This window comes from Bison bison, unplaced genomic scaffold (assembly GCF_000754665.1).
Source record: "Bison bison bison isolate TAMUID 2011002044 unplaced genomic scaffold, Bison_UMD1.0 scf7180017864476, whole genome shotgun sequence".
NCBI classification, from domain to species: Eukaryota; Metazoa; Chordata; class Mammalia; order Artiodactyla; family Bovidae; genus Bison; species Bison bison.
The window spans coordinates 697,683-715,659 of NW_011495037.1; the positions used below are offsets into that span (position 1 = coordinate 697,683).

Genomic DNA, 17,977 nt, shown 5'->3' on the forward strand with positions numbered 1-17,977 from the left:
GAAGCCCCCTGACGGGGTCGGGAGCCTCGGAGGGGCGGAAGCGAAGGCGGGGAAGGGGCGGCGGCGGCGGAGGGCCGAGCCGGGGCGGGGCCGAGGTGGAGCCGTGCCGCCTGCATCCTGGGCCGCTTCTCCGCGCCATCCCTCGGCTCTGCCTCCGGACGTCCGCGCCTTCGGTAAAGCGCGCCTTGAGCATCACAGACAAGCACCACTTCCTGACCCTAGACGGGGCGGTGAGGCGAGGTCGAGCCCAGACCTCCTTCCCCATGTTGTCGCACCGGTGCCGCGCGCGGCAGGGAGGCGACCAGGGAAAGAGCCGGCTCACACCGCCCTACCCGGGCCGGGGGTTTCCCCGAGCGGGTCCCTGCCCCAGCCCCGCACCCCTCCTCTTCGACCCGATGCGCAAGGCGAGCTGCACGTTCCCTAAAGGGTGCTCGCCAGGCACTCATGCTCTGCTTCTGCTTTTACACACCAAGGCGCGGCGCCGTCACGCACGGCACGTTCTTGCCAAGTGGCGCTTGGACACGCCGCAGGGTTGGGGTCCCTCTCCCTGGGTACTGGCCAGGAATTGCAGCGTTCCTACCCGACTTAGGGTGTGCGTCCCGTCCATGCCGCCGCTGCTCTGCGGGTCCCTGCCACCCAGCCCCGGCATGGAGGCTGCGGGGAAATGGGGACAGGTGGTCCTGAACTGCTCCCGCACCCACGCACCCGCTGGTGGGCGCGCCAAGCCAGTGGTCAGGCCCAGCTTCTCCAACTCGAAGACTGCTGCTGCTAAGTCAGTTCAGTCGTGTCCGACTCTGTGCGACCCCATGGACTGCCGCCTACCAGGCTCCTCCGTCCATGGGATTTTCCAGGCAAGAATACTGGAGTGGGGTGCCATTGCCTTCTCCGAGCTCGAAGACTAGCTGCGCAAAATTCACCTGCTGAAGTCCAAGCGCGTTTCCTCCAGATTTCAAGACAATTCGAAAACAAATGAACCTGGGTTTGTTGAAAGCCGTCTTGTTAGATCACGCCCCTGCCCTTCCAGCGGGCTAAATAATTCCATTCTCTTGTGTGTAGACTGAGAAAACAGGCGCTCTAAACAAACAGCTGGGCGAGGGAACCGCAGAGCTGTAGCGCGGAATCCCGAGTAGGTTTTGACGCGCTTCCCACTTTTATTTCCTTTTGGGACAAGTCTCTCGCTGTGACCAGTTCCGCCGTCTTTCCACAGCACTGTCAGCAGAGGTAGCCTCTTCTCCAGACGACAATTAAATGACAGTGTGGCAGGGTACAATTGAGAACAGCAATGGACCGTAGCAATGGTCTTTAATGGAATGCCCTCAGTTTACAGATAAGGTGCAGAGAGGATGAACACCTCACCGAGTAATGCCTGGTTGCCTGGCTTTACAGGCTCGAGTTGAGGCTGCTTCCTCCCCACGGGGTCTGAATCGTCCTAATCCGGGGGAACTGAGGCAAATAAATGCCTGCGAAACTTAGTAGCCTGTACGATGTCCGACACCATGTTCTCATATACATTTTAAAAGGCTCAACCATTAATAGCATCATAAACCAATTTTTGTTTTTAATTATGGTTTTTGGGTTCAATAATTACCCTGTCTCTCTAATCTTACACCACCCCACTTGAATAGTGCGTTAGTCCAAAACGAATCAGTTAAAGTACAAACTAAAAGAGATTAGGTTTCGTTAACATGAACTAAAAAAAAAAAACTGTAGAGACAACATTTGGCTGCAAGTAAACTTGAAAGTCCTTCCATTATGCAAATCAAATGCCAGTAAGTTGCCATTTTCCATCTTATTCTCAAAGTTCAAAAGTTACCTCAATGCACTTGGTTGAGAATGGGGGAAACAGGCACCTTCAAACTTTTTTGTTATAGTGCAGATTGGTTTGGTTTATTTGAAGGGAAATTTTGCAAATCCTATCAAAAAATTTCAGTGCTTCTACTTTTAAGCAATTCCACTTCTAATAATTTTCCCACTGAAAGACATGTGTGTGTGTGTGTGTGTGTGCACAAAAATATGTCCACAGATCTCTGAGGGACTTTATTTGTAGAAATTAAATATCTACCATTCATAATGCACATTCACACCATGGAATACTATTTAGCAGTTAAAATGAATGCACTGATGAGAAAGGACTTCTAAAATAGTGTAAAAACAAACCAAAAAAAAAAAAACCATATGGATTCTGTATGTTGCCATTTTGGCAAAAATAAAAAAGATGAGACAAGCAGGCATATTGTTTATGTGCACAAATAAGCAAATAAAAATGTCTGCAATAGAGCACAAGAAATGCTAACAGTGTTGTGAAGAAGTAAGGGGATGAAGCAGGTGTGGAAGACACTTTCCTTCCACATTGTATTGTTTGCACTTTATAGTATGTACCTGTTTTAGTTCTAGAAACTTTTTAATGTAATTTAACCCATAACCGTTTTTATACTTATGTAAACTCATCCATATACTTTTAAAAGCAAAACAGGGGAGGGTGAATATTGGTAAGAAGATAGCAAATTTGAAAACCACCAGTCTAAACTGCCACTCTCCCACCTACTTAGTCATTGCTCTTCCCATGGCTGCCATGCTTGGGGTCATCTTATCACTTTCTCCCAACACCCATCCATCTATCAAAGAGAACCAATACCTTTCTCAGTTGCTCAACTGAAAGTCCTATGGGTTTGGAGATTTTAAAAAATCCTTCTCTCTCCTTTCCCCATCCCTCTCTCTGACAGCCTTCAAATGCTCTTGCAGAAACACAAGAGTCCAGTATTGTATGTGGGGCCCAGAACTACCATGCTTCTTCTTAGTAGGTACTGGGAAGCTTTTGAAGATGTTTAAGTAGGAATGACACAGAAGATGGGTTTTGTTTTATAAATCCCTATTCTCCCAATTTGTCCTGCATACACTATCCCTTGGTGCCTCCTCCCCCTCAGTTTGGAGTATCCTAGTACCTTCTTTTCCAAGTTTCTTTTAAAACATGGGTCAAAATTCAACACAAGGAAGCCTATTCCACATCTGTCACCCACTCAGTCGCTTGACCTTTATACTCTTGCCTACATTATGATATCTTATGCTTGTTGGCATTGTGTAATTGCTCTTCTATCACAGGGCCATGAACTGTTTCGAATCTATCTGTTTCATGAAGTCCAAAAGGACAATTTCTCCTCCTTCACCTGCTAACAACCACCACTCCCAAAACACACACACACTCACTCACACACACACATTATTCAGGTCTGGTAAAATAGAGGCCCAAAAAATGTTCATGAGCTCACACTTAAAATATAAACCTGATACCCTTTAGGCTATACAGTATTCATTAAATTAACCAGCTCTCTTTCCACACTGATTCCTAATACCACACAAGAGATTAAATTCCAGGCTGAGTCATGTCCTAATGGCCATGGTGCGTATCTCAGTCAGTGCCATGAGGCACCACTGGCTCTTCATCTGTTCAGTCTGAGGTCAAACAGCCAGAGTACCATTCTGTGAGTATATCCTGAGCAAGAATGAGCAACCAGGTGACATGGCCAGCATACTCCTAAACCTTGCCCCCTGTTTGGAAACAATCTGGGTTTTCAATTAAGAGAGCCCTGGACTTAGGTGGTGAGGAAGGTGGCAATGAAGTCAAACCACAGGGCATTCCAGTAGATTGGCACATGCACTGTCTGTGCTGCTGGGTACCAGGAAGTTACAGGTAAAGGGACAATAAATGACACTTACCAGTTACTGACCTAAGTCTCTGGCAGGCCCAGCTCACCTGTGATAAAGAGTTTCTATGGGAACAACCTCAGAGGAGAGGAGTCCAGCCAGCCAGGAAGTTCAGATTTCCCTTGGTGGGCCAACTTCTGCTCACCTTTCAAGCTGCAGATCTAGTCTCCATCCTCATGAGTCTAGTTCTCACTGATCAGTTCCCCTTACTCTGAGCTGCTGGAGTACTCCCCTTACTGCTCAGTTTAACACAATTACATGCTCTTATTCCATACACTCGTGTCTGACGTTTTATAAACTTTATCTCCCCATCCATTTCAAGCTTTTGTTTGTTTAAAAGAAAATCCAGGGGGCATTCATCGGCTAACTGGTAGCACCAGACCAACAATTTCAGAGTTGGTAGGAGGTACACAGCGCTGCCCTGGTAGACATGTTCCCATTAATGACAGGAGTGTATTGGCTGCGTAACTGGTAGACAAAGGGGTCCTTTAGCCAACTTAGGATGAACATCAATAATACTTAGAGGCTGTTAGCAGGTCCCTATAACTGCGTCTCACTATTCCTATACTTAGGGTTTCCAGTTTTAGCAAATAAAAACATAGGACACCCTGATAAATCTGAATTTCACATACATAATGAACTTTTTTTTAGTATATCTCAAATATTGAATGGGATATACTTAGATTAAAAAATTGGTTGTTTACCTGAAATTCAAATTTAACTCTACATCTGGCATTTTATCTGGCACCTCTACCTTCCATTGTTAAATAATCATAATTTGCATATAAGGTGTCTCAAGACCAAAACCTATCGTTAAAGTAAGTAGATGTAATAGCTTTACTTATTGAAGGCCTACTAGGTGCTAATAACAGTGTTAGGAACTTTGCACAAAATATTCATCTAATCCTTGCAATAACCCTGTGAAATAGGTATACTTCCCTTCAGAGGGGACATTAACAATGACAACTTCTCTCCAGCTTTATCCAGAGATTAAGTAATACCATCAAGGACACATGCCTACACACCAAGAGCTAAGATTCAAACCTGAGACTCACTCTAGCCTCCCTACTTTAGCACTGCCCACAGGTAAGCATCTAACATGTAATTTACAATTTCATAGAAAATGTGATTAAACATTATTTGACAAAGTCATTTCACAGAAAGTTTTTCCCTCCCAAATTATCTTTGAGCAATATAGTAAAAACATCAGAAGAAAATTCTAATATTTACAAAATTAGCCATTTTCAAGTGATATTGCTAACACCTAAATCTCTTTGTGTTCCCTCCTCCCAACACACACACTTTGCCCAATCCCAAGATATAAAAAAATATTTTAAAGAACACTTTGCAGTGGATACAACCTTAGTATTATCACCCAGTTTAGATCCAGTTGTGAAAGCAACTATCTATTGAGTCTTCAGAAACAGATCATTTGGTGGTATTTTTATTTTAGTCCCAGGAGATGTTTAAGACTTCACACTAGATTTGAGGGTTTTCCAAACGTACTTCTTTCAGTGCATAAGCATCTTGTTTGAAAGCAAATTTTGTGTTTATAAAAGTTCTTCAATTCTTTGTGTGACAAAGATATTCAAAGTTAAAAGTATTAATTCACCAAGTAATGGAATCATCACTGTTTCTCTATTAAAATTAAATGTAAGCTTTCCAAAGCCTCTTTGGATGTGCCCTAACAGTAACTATTGAACTGTAGGAAATAAGTGCTTTCTGGCTATGAATACATAAATATAAATATGTTTAAACTCTAAATAAAGACGTACACTAAATATAAATTCTTCTAGGTTTCCTGTCATCAAGTTTTCATTATATGATTCCAGAAAAGTATGCAATGGTGTAGAAAAAATAAATGTGTGAAGATGATAACAAATTAATAAGGTACATCTTTCTAGAGACCAAAACAGTTTGAAAACACTGCATTGTGTAATGCTAGATTTTGATCACAGATTTGGAAAGCTCTCTTTTAGTCCAAAGAGATGAGTTACAGAAGAAAAACAAAACAAAACCACAGATTGGGAGAAGATATTTGCAAATGATCTGATCAACAAGGGATTAGTCTCCAAAATTTACAAATAGCTCATGACACTTAACAGCATCAAAACAAACAACCCAATCAACAAATGGGCAGAAGACCAAACAGCCATTTCTCCAAAGAAGACATACATGTGGTCAAGAAGCACAGGAAAAGGTGTTCAACATTGCTAATTATTAGAGAAATGCAAATCAAAACTACAATGAGATATCACTTCATATCAACCATGTGGTTATTATAAAAAAATCCACAAACGATAAGATTGGAGAGTGTGTGGAGAGAAGGGAACTCACTTACACTGTTGGTGGGAATGTAAGTTGGTACAGCCACAATGGAAAACACTATGGAGGTTCCTTAAAAAACTAAAAATAGACCTACCATATGACCCGCTCCTGGGCATACATCCAGAGAAAAACATGATCTGAAAGGATAATGCACCCCGATGTTCATTGCAGCACTGTGTACAATAGCCAAGACATGGAAGCAACCTGAATGTTCACAGGTTGACAGAGGAATGGACAAGAAAGGTGTGGTACATGTATCAATGGAATATTACCCAGTCATTTGCAGCAACATGAATGGACCTAGAGACTGTCATACTGAGTGAAGTAAGTCAGACAGAGAAGCAGAAACATCATATAACATCCCTTATTTGTGGAATCTAAAAAGATATGATACGAGTGAACTTACAAAACAGAAAGAGACTCACAGACTCAGAGAAGGAACTTGTGGTTTCTGGGTGAGACAGGCCAGCGGGCTGAACAGGGGAAGGATGGGGGGAAGGGATAGTTAAGGAGTTTGGGATGGACACCCACACACTGCTGCTGCTGCTGCTGCTGCTAAGTCGCTTCAGTCGTGTCTGACTCTGTGCGACCCCATAGACGGCAGCCCACCAGGCTCCCCCGCCCCTGGGATTCTCCAGGCAAGAACATTGGAGTAGGTTGCCAGTTCCTTCTCCAACGCATGAAAGTGAAGTCACTCAGTCCTGTCTGACTCCTAGCGACCCCATGGACTGCAGCCTACCAGGCTCCTCTGTCCATGGGATTTTCCAGGCAAGAGTACTGGAGTGGGCTGCCATTGCCTTCTCTGCATTTACACACTGCTATATTTAAAATGGATAACCAACAAAGTCCTACTGTATAGCACATGGAACTCTGCTCAATGTTATGTGGCAGCCTGGAAAGGAAGGGAGTTTGGGGGAGAATAGATACATGTGTATGTATGACTGAGTCCCTGTGCTGTTCACCTGAAACTATCACAACATTGTTAATCGGCTAGGCCCCAGTACAAAATATGAAGTTTTTTGGGAAAAAAAAAAAACGCAAACTTCAGAAAGTGGCTTCCAGAAATGGTACAAATTTCTGTGATAGTGAAATATAAGGAGTCCATTTACATTGATTTTTAAACCTCTTGAGAATAAATCATAGGTATCACCCATACTCATAGAGTATTGTTGGATGAACAGAAAGACCACAGTGGGAGAGATCACTGTGTACTTTAAATATTAAAGTAATCATCACAGTAGAGTCAATAAGCTGATCAAGTTCATCATGTGGGTTTTATGTTACCCTGAGATGAAAGGCTCACCTCCCACATTCAGAGAACACAACGGCAGGCTAATTTAATTTGAAGTAGACACAAAGAAAACTGCTGCCCCTGGGAAACGCAGTGGATTGGAGGTGGGAGTGAAGTTCCACCTTTGACTTTGTAAAGTTTTCGATAAAGTTTGAATATTTTGCAAGCTAAGTCGCTTCAGTCGTGTCCGACTCTGTGCAACCCCATAGACGGCAGCCCACCAGGCTCCGCCGTCCCTGGGATTCTCCAGGCAAGAACATTGGAGTAGGTTGCCAGTTCCTTCTCCAACACATGAAAGTGAAGTCACTCAGTCGTGTCCCACTCCTAGCGACCCCATGGACTGCAGCCTACCAGGCTCCTCCATCCATGGATTTTACAGGCAAGAGTACTGGAGTGGGATGCCATTGCCTTCTCCGATATTTTGCAATGACCATATATTAAATGTTTTAAAATTTTAAAGCCATCAGAGAAAAGTGAAAGAAATTATGATGATGGTCAACCCACTGGTCCCAACTTTGAAGGAAGGGGAGGAAAGGGGAGGGGGCAAGAAGACAAGAGCCTCAACTCTTTTGTTTTAAACTTCACAAACCTGGTGTATTTAGATCCATTTCATATTATTCTTTACATTACCAACTTGAGCTACAAAGTGGAACCTAACTTCTCAGAGGAAAAGAAAGCAAGTCAAACCTCAGAGGTCTGTTAGTCCATGGCTAATGCTCAGTAAGGTATTCAGTGTTCAAATCCTATATAATCACGTATATGAGGAGGGTTTAAGCAGAACCAGGAGGAGCAGAGTTATAAGGAAAGAGGGCAGAGAAGAAGCTTGAGTTGTAATGGTTAAGAGGCTACTCCTGACCCCTCACTCCACCAGATAAAAGGCAGAGACCCTACTGTGAGAGTCCACTTTCCCACCCCAGAGATTTCACAGGCACACCTGCCCCTCTGACTCTGGAAGTCAGCTGAGCTCATGCCTCCACATCGGCTACAGGCCCTTTTCTGAAGAGGGTCCACCTAGTGGAGAGTGAGGCAGAGAAATTCAGGGGATAAAGCCAGGAGGTTCTGAGTCGTCTTTTTTCACTACAGTGAGCGTACTGTGAAACACAATGCTAATTGCAAGAGGTTCGTTTTCTTCACCTGACTTTATTATAAGACGTTTTAAGGGTTCATGAATGATTCCGCCCTCCTTGCCCATTTAGTGTTCATGAGAAGTTCACCTGCCTGCTTCATAATCACCTGGGATGTCAACTTGCAGATCCCTGGATCCTACCTCAAAACTATTCTCTCCTAATATAAAGTGTTGCCTGCTTACTGAAGGACAGTATTAGCCAAGGAATACAATTCCAGCTAACTCCGAAGAATGCCTGAGCACCAGGGGCCTAAACTGACCTCTCAGCCATTCTGCTCCTGATCCCATCTAGGGTGGGCCATTGATTTTGTAACCAACAAAAGGCATCCTCCTCCCCCGTCTGGTTCCTGGGCAACCAGGGTCCTGCTGTGTGCTTTAGACAGGCCAGGATTGCCCCCTGGAAGCCAGCCTCCTCGCTCAGCACTTTCTTCTGAACTTCTCTCCCCAGGGTCGATCCTCCAGAGGGTGGAGAGGGTTGTGGTAGGCACTCCAGACCGGGGGTGGCGAAGGGAGGTGCTTGTGTCCAAGGGGAAGCTGTTTGGGGCGACAAAGAGCTTGGAGATGCTGGCCAGAATGTCCCTACGCGTGTGCTGGAGGCCCCTCGAAGTGTAGGATGGAGCCTCGGGACATGAAAGAAAGTCGAACTGGTGTCCTCCGTTTCTGCTTCTGGTCCAGGGTGTAAATGTCAGGGATGGCCTGAAACACTGACTCTACTAAAGAAAAGTGAATAAGCATTCTGTTTTGGGTGCGTGTATTCCTTGTTTGCACAACAAGAGAGGGAATTCAGGAGGCCCACAGTTAGCCCGGGACCCTTTGGTCAGGGAGGACGTTAACCTGCTCCCCAGCCATGGCACTGTCTGGCCTGAAGCATCCACGTTGCCGGGATTGGTGAGATACGAGATTCATGTTCCAGGGGCTCACAGCATAGCTGCAGATCATCCTTCTTTTCATGATGACCTTGCGCAGGGCATCTTTTTCTCGTCTGTGCCATAACCTTTTCTCGAAACTCCAGCTGCAGAGGACAAATGCAGACGCCGTTTCTCGCTTTCTAAGCACAGACGAATCCCGGCGGACCGCGGGACCTTCACATTTCCCAGTTCTTCCCGCCTGTAAACCACATAGGAGCCTCTCCAGGCACTTTCTCAGATGTAGCTCGGAAGGCAGACTCCGGCAAGGCTTTCCGCTTCAGCAAGGCGCCACTCCGCCCGGCAGAGGGCGGGGTCACCAGGCGTCACCGACAGCGCCAGCCTGGGTTTCCAAAGGACTCCGAAAGGAACAGGTGCCTGGCTGAAACCCGGCGCCTTTGCATCTCCCTCTGCCCTCCAAAGGAAGGATGCCTGAAATGTTCCGGGCCTAGGACAACGGCCGAGGACCTGAAAACACCAGGGCTGGGAGAACCGGGGTTCTGCCCCTACTTATCCGCCGTAAGGTCGGACTGCGTGAACCCGATCCCACCGTCATAGCCTATCGACCGTCTGGTCCAGCCTTCCCTCCGCACTCTGAGCCTGGACAGACCAGGTCAACCACACGATGTCAACCACGCTTAGGAGCCCTGGGCGCGTCGAGGAGCGCCCCCTGGCCAACGCCCGGCCCTCCTGCCCATCTTCGCAGGCTAAGCCCTTGCCCCTTTCGGTCCCCAGAGCCCCCGCCGTCACCCAGCTGGCCAAGTCCTTTTTGGCTCATTTCAGAGATGCCGCGCTATTAATGGGGGTGGAGAGGGTGGGAGGTCAGAACTCTGGTTTGCTTTCAGCAGCGGCTGGGCGTCCTGGCTGAGGACACGGACCTGGGACTCCAGTCCCGCCCTCCCCGGGGGCTGCCAGGGCCCGGGACACCTGCAGCCACAGGCCAAGTAGTGCCCGGAGCTGGGGGCGCGGGGTGGGGTTGGGGGCGGAACCCAGGCCGCAGCTCCGCGCGCCCCGGCACTTACCTTGCCTCTGGCTAACAATTCCATGATGTAGCCAAATTCACTAACCTCCCCCGACTCAGACATGGTTAAGATCCTTCGCAAACTGTGGAGGAAGGAGGCAGGTGCACCGAATTTGTCCTTTTCCTCTCTTTTCTCTGTTTTTAGCCTGAGTTTTGCCAAGCGCCCTGCCAGGATGCTGTTAACGAGGAAAAACGAGAAAGCGAGGGGGAAAAGCAAAATGCAGAGTTGGGTGGAAGGAAGGCCATGGAGGGCTCCTGGGTAGCCACGACTGGCGTTCTTAGCTCAGGACAGGGCGATGTAACGGAACAAACGAGGGCGGCGGCGGAGACCGTGAAATCCACACCAGGCGGAGCCCGGCTCGGAGGCCCCGCCTCCTTGGGGGTCGCGGCCCGCGCCTCCTGCCCGGGGGTCGGACGGCCGCGGAGACAAACACCGACACAAAAGCGTGTCTGCTCCCGGCGTGGCGCCGACCCAGCCCCGACACCCACTGGCTGGTTAAAGCTGCCCTTTATCTGATGCCTGAGACGGTGGCCGTCCGGAGCTCTTCCTGCAAGGCCCGGGAAAAATCCTCATCCCACTGTCTGGAGGTGTGAGGGCAGAGAGAATGAATGCAGAGCAGGCACAACAAAGGATCTGGCTGACAGCGCCGGAAAAAAAAGAATAAGTGAGGGCCCAGGAAATGGCAACGCCGCATCTCAAGTCAGCCTTCCTGAAATCCGATAGGTAACAAAAACCAAGCCCGCGCTCCTGAGATGAGAACAAACACCAGGGATTGTATTTTAAACACACCAAGTGTGTAAGGTCGATTATATCTCTGTATCCTCTTGATACTCAACTTTCCTTTAATTTAAAAAAAAAAAGACGATTCTGGCCATCAAGGTGTGCTTCCTGGATAAACTTTCTCACCCTTTAGCTACTACTAACTCACTTTCCAATTATTTTCATTTCATGGAGTTAGACATTAAATGCCGCTTTTCTCATATTTTATATTTCTCTTTTAAAATAGCAGCTCCCCTAGCAGGCTGCAGCTGAAACTGGCCCCTTAGGCTTTTCTCTGCTTCACTCAAACCTGACAATCTTTGCTTCTCTTGAGAAGAAAACTTGGCAGAACAGTCAGGTCTACTCTATTCCTGCACTATATGCAGACTCTTTATCTTTCTTGAAAAGGAGAAAAGTGATAAGGGCATGAACTTTTCTCTTTAAAAAAAGAAGCAAAAAAACCCCTTTCTTCTCTGGCCCAGAAATCCTAAAGTATATAATAATTTCTCTTTCCCCTTCATACTTCTCCATAAAGCTCTAACAACGTGTGCTTTTCTTCCACCAGAACTTTGCTCCTTCTTCAGTGAGTTACTTCCCTCTCTGCCTTTTTGTTGGTGGTGTTACTGTCCTCTCTGAGTTGCTGCTGATCCCCTCCTACAGCAAGCAGCAAAAATTAATGTGCTGGGGGTTCACAGTGAGGGCTCAGGAGAAACTAAGAAACAAGCATATGTCTTGCTGATAAGCTTCTTGTCCTTCTCAGGTTCTGTAGAACCTTGGTATGTCCTTTGCTTCCATAAGAAAAGCTAGGTACAGAATTCAAGTAAGATCTGTAGCATTCACGGAGAAGGCAATGGCACCCCACTCCAGTACTCTTGCCTGGAAAATCCCATGGACAGAGGAGCCTGGTAGGCTGCAGTCCATGGGGTCTCGAAGAGTCGGACATGACTAAGCAACTCCACTTTCACTTTTCATTTTCATGCACTGGAGAAGGAAATGGCAACCCACTCCAGTGTTCTTGCCTGGAGAATCCCACGGATGGGGAGCCTGGTGGGCTGCCATCTCTGGGGCCGCACAGAGTCGGACACGACTGAAGTGACTTAGCAATAGCAGCAGCAGCTGTAGCATTCATGAACAGATTCCTCCAATACTTGATGCTAAGTTGCTTCAGTCGTGTTGGACTCTTTGCGACCCTATGGATGGTAGCCTGCCAGGCTCCTCTGTCCATGGGATTTTCCAAACAAGAATACTGGAGTGGGTTGCCATGTCCTTCTCCACCAATATTTGATAGATTGCAAGAGGTATTGCTTTAAAAGAGAAAGTTTTTTTCACACCCAGAAATAATAAAAATCACAATGTTAAAGCCAAACAACTAGTCTTGTGTCTGCGTGACACACAGGAAGGAGGAAGGAAGAGACAAAAAGAAGTCTGACGCCTCCCTTTAGAAAGCTTTCTCCAAAACCCCATCCAATGACCTCCGAGTACATCTCCCTTGTGAGGACTGGGACATATGTCTTTATCCCTAGCTACAAGAAAGGCTGAGAAGGTGATTCTTTTACTCTGGGAACATTGCCACTCTAAACAAAATCCAGGGTTCATTAGTGAGGAAGAAGAAACAGATACTGAGTAGGAAACTGTCAGTTTTGGCTACCCCTGGGGTAAATCCACTCAGTTTCCCGAGTTTCAGTTTTTTCTTTTGTAAAATGACTGATGTTGAACTAAACTGTCTCTAACCTCTTCATGGTCTTAGTGCTAATAATATCTCCCATTTAAGGATCCCTTTGCCACCTGACAGCACTAGCTGCTCCTCTTTTCCCCAAAAAAAACTTCTATTATAAAAGATCTGTCCACCCAATCACTTGCTACTAGGAAATACTTCAGGCACAATATGCTTAACAGTTGCCTGAGTTCCGCCCCCAAGGCTGGGGGCAAGGGTCTTAGAATCAGCTGCTGTAGAGGCAGGGAGTGAAACTGCCCCTGAGGTCTAGATAGGTGTCCACAAGTTGAACCCTGAGCATTTATGTATTCAGATGCCTGGTGGTATTTACCGCTCTTCATTTAGTCAGCGTGTGAACAGCACTATGGAGCATTAAGAACTTTTCAAAGATGTGCTCTGTGCTTACTTGCTCAGTCGTGTCTGACTCTGAGTGACCCCATGGACTACTGCCTACTAGGCTCCTCTGTCCTTGGGGATTCTCCAGGCAAGAATACTGGAGTGGGTTGCCCTGCCCTCCTCCAGGGGATCTTCCCAACCCAGGGATTGAACCCAGGTCTCCTGCATTGCAGGCGGATTCGTTACCATCTGAGCCACCAGGGAAGCCCTTTCAAAGATGAGGGGCATACAAAATGAAAACAGCATTAACACTTCCCCTGACGTTCTCTGTATGGACTTCTAAGACACAGGCTCAGGCACCCAACAAAACTTGCTTTATTATTTCTCTTACTTCTAAGAAGACAGTAAGATTAGTATACAAAGTAATATCTAACTTCATTCCCCAGAGAAACCAAAATTAAGAAAAAAGTGAATTCACATTTCTCGAAAATAATAAAGGTAACAAGGCAGGTGCTGCTTCACAGGAAACTTACCCACCTAAAAGGAAGATATTTAATAGAGGGATTATATGATGTGTGAATTTTCCTCACTGAGAAGTCTAGCAATATTGAAGAATCCCTCGCTGAGGGAAATCTAATTTCGAGTTTCCATCTAATGGACATAACTTTTCACTATAACGGCTTGACTGCCAAGTGGATTACTGAAATAATTGTAACCTATAGAGGGCCATGGGCTTCCCAGGCGGCACTGGTGGTAAAGAACCTGCCTGCCAATTCAGGAGACATAAGAGACATGGGTTTGGTCCTTGGGTCGGGAAGATCCCCTGGAGGTGGGCATGGTAACCCACTCCAGTATTCTTGCCCGGAGAATCCTGAAGCAACGTGGCACGTGTAGAGAGCCACAACTTTTAGCTTCGTTTTCACCCAAGACACCCTATTTTCTCTTCCTTGTTGTACACAACATAATACAATAGTTTTAACAAATAACACAAAAAATACACATTCCAATTTTTTTATGGCTGTGGACACAAATAAATAATTGTACAAGTTTAGAAGCTGAAATCTATGATGATGAACGTTTAGCAGTTTAAGACTTAGAGACTGGAATTAAGAATATAAAAATATCTTAACTTGCATATTTACTTCAGCAGTCTTTGAGTACAAACATATTAATAAAATAGAGCTTTCTGGCACAAATGCATCCAGCACCTATACCCAGAAAGGTCATTTAAAAAACAATTTTTAACAGCTTTATTGAGGTATAATTTACAAACCATAAACCCCACCAATCATAAGGGTATAATTTAGTAATTTTTATTAGATTATGGAGTTATTCAGGTATCTCATAATCTATTTCTAAAACATAGGAATATCTCTCCATTTATTGAGATTTTCTCTAATTTCTCCAGCTGTGCTCTAGCTATAGCTTTTAGTGTTCAGATATATTGCACTGCTTTTGTTAAATGCACTGCAAAGTATCTTATTATTGTGAAAGAAATTGATTTCTTAATTTCATTTGGGGTTGTTTATTGTTTGTACATAGAAATGCAACTAATAATTGCATGGTAGACTGTATTTTACAATGTTGTAAAATTCATTAATTCGTAATTAGAGAAAGTTTTACTTTTTCCTTTCCAGTTTTTATACTTTGATTTTTCTTGTCTTATCGCTCTAGTTAGAACCTCCATTATAATACTGAATAAATGTGGCAAGAGTTGACATCCCTGCCTGTTCCTAATGGTAGGGGAGACGCACTCCATCTTAACCGTAACTATTGGTTTAGCTACATTCCATACATTTTGGTACACTGTGGGTTTGTTTTACTCATTTAGAAACAATCTTGGCTTTCCCTGGTGGTCAGTGGTTAAGAATTCGCTTGCCAAGGCAGGGGACATGGGTTCGATCCCTGGTCTGGAAGATCCCACATGCCGTGGGGCACTAAGCCTGTGTGCCACAACCACTGAAGCCCCCTCGCCCTAGAGCCCTGCTCCCCAAGAAGAGGGAGCACCCCGGTGCGAGGCCCGGGCACCACAGCAAAGGGTTGCCCATCACCAAGACTAGAGAAAGCCTGTGCACGGCAATGGACACGCAGCACAGGCACAAGTCAAAATACATACATGTTTTAGAGAAATGTTTTTTAATTTCGCCTTTTCACAGGCTATTTAGAAATATATTGCTTAATTTCCAAATTATTCCAAATTTCTAAATAATTTAGATTTCCTGTATTTCCTCCTGTTGATTTCTCATCTAATTTGAACAAAAATCATTTTAAAAAATGATTTCAGTGTTTTTTAAATATATTAAGGCTGTGGAGAAATTGGAAGTCTAGTACACAGCTGGTGGAAGTAGAAAATGATGCAGTGAGAAACAGTTCAGTGGCCCCTTGAAAAGTTAAACATAAAATTACCAGCAATTCCACCTCTCAGAAGAACTGAAATCAGGACTCAGGAGATACTTGTTTGCACACAAAGTATTCACTGGTGCATTTCTCACAGTAACCAAATGGTATAAACAACCCAAGTGCTGATCAACATATGACTGGATAAACAAAATGTAGTATAACAGATACATACAATGCAATATTATTTGTCTATAATATGGAAGGAACTTCTGATATATGTTTACAATATGGACAGACCTTAAAGACATTAGGCTAAGTGAAATAAGCTCGACACAGAAGGACAAATACTGTGTAATTTCACTTATGTAAAATGTCTACAATAAATAAATTCAAAATGGAGAATTATCATTGAATCGGTCCAGAGACTATGCTGTGGATGATGAAAATTGGGGTATAGATAATGGTGATGGTTGTACAACATTATGAATGCAAATAATGCCAATGAATTACACACTTAAAATAGTTTTGAAAAATTAGGTGCCTGGCCCTTGGGTAGTAGTTTACTGTTTCCTAAAATATTATGTTTTGGGTAATATTCCATGTATGCTTAAAATGTAGTGCATTCTGCTATTGGGTAGAGAATTCCATTTCTCAGATCTTTGTTCTTCCTCTGTTCTTCCTTTACTGTATTCTTTTGTGTTTAATATTTTTTAATGAACATACTTTCATTCTTCTGTTGATTTTTAACAACTCCTATTTCTTAATAGTTACTTTAAGAGTTATGATATAAATATTACCTGTCACAATCTACTTTAGGTTAATAGTGACTTAATACCAGTAAATTATAGCAGCTTAAGAAGGTAGTTCCAATTCTCCCCCCTCAATTGCCATATATATTATGTATGTACAACACCTATGTATGTTATAAACCCAAGAATACATTCTTATAATTAGCACTTTACACAGTCTAACATTGCAGTCTAAGATTGCAAAAGAAATTGAGTTTAAAAACATATGTACACAATTTATTTACTCATGATTTATCATTTCTGGTACTCATCATTTTCTGCTCTCTGTAGTCATTTCCTTTCATTCTGAAAACCTCCTTTAGTATATTTGCAAGACAGTGTGTTAGCAACAAATTTCTGCAATCTTTTAATTAATCTGTAAATCCAAAATAATCACAATAAAAGTACTCTCAGGATTTTCCAGGAATTTGCCAAGTTAATTATAAAATTAATTCAAAAGAGAAATACACAAGATTTTAGTCAAAACAATTTATAAAAGAACAACGCTCTAGCAAATACAAAAATGAAGCCATAATAATTAGAACAATTGGCATAAGAATAGTAAGTAGATCAATAAGACAGAATAGAAAATCTAGATTAAAACTTGTGATTAGATTTTACATGATTTATATTTATTTTCTAAGTAATACAAGTGATACTTCAAATCAGTGATGAAAGGGTGGAGAGCAAGGTGATGGAATAGGAGGATGCAGAACTCACCTGCCCCTGTGGACACATCAAAAATACAATTACACATGGAGCAATTCACACTGAAACTAACTGGAGACTGGCAAGAAGACTGTCATACAACCAAGGCGGTACAAAAGATACATGCAGCAGAATCAGGTGGGAAGGGAAGGGGAACAGTCAGGTTGGGACCTGTGGTCCTGGGAGAGTGTCAGAGGCAAACAGGGATTACACGGGTGGAGATTCGCCCTGGGAGTGAGTCATTCAGGCACAAACCGGCACCCTAGCCCTGAGGTCCACCACGGGGAGGACAAGCCCCCGTGACTGGCTGGAGGGCTGGTGAGGCTAACAGGAGGCCTGCAGAAAGCCGGGACTCCACTCGTGAGGAGGACACGGCCACCAGCCTGCTCCCGAAGCAAGGCAGAGACGGTGGATTGAGACGGCACACTGCTCCCGAGCCTGCCCCAGCCTGAGACAGCGGCTTGCGTCACAACCAGCTCTACACTGGGCTGGGGGCTGCCAAGGCTCAGGGAGAGGGCTCAGCAGAGAGACCACATGTGACTCAGGCCTGATGTGACGTCCGAGCAGGGCAGGGCCAGCCGTCACTGGTTCTTCCATAGGCGGCAGGTCAGAAAGCAGCCTGGGTCTCTGACCCCAGCCAGACTGCTACAGGCCATGCCCCAACTCACGCCAAGGGCCCACACCAGCCCTCCTTGTCCAGCACTGCCTCCCCACAGGGTGAAGGGACGGGTGCCGGGATGGGCGGGAGAACTCACTAACAGGGAATGGAACCAGCTCAGACCCAATCCTCAAGGCTTCCACTCCAGTAACCTGGGACCCAAGCCGGCCCCTGACTGGGTGGTGATGGTCAAGGGAAAGACAGGAAGACCTAGCTCACACCTGGCTCTAGCCCAAGCCCCTCCAACTCAAGCGCACCTCCTACCAAGCCAGTAGCTGCCAGCACACCCTGGGGGAGATG

General features: G+C 45.0%; 1 pseudogene; it reads right to left on the bottom strand.

Annotated features, from left to right (window-relative positions):
* Positions 1-461: 461 nt before the first annotated feature.
* On the bottom strand, positions 462-10,437 carry LOC105004481 (annotated as a pseudogene).
* Between the last annotated feature and the right edge of the window lie 7,540 nt (positions 10,438-17,977).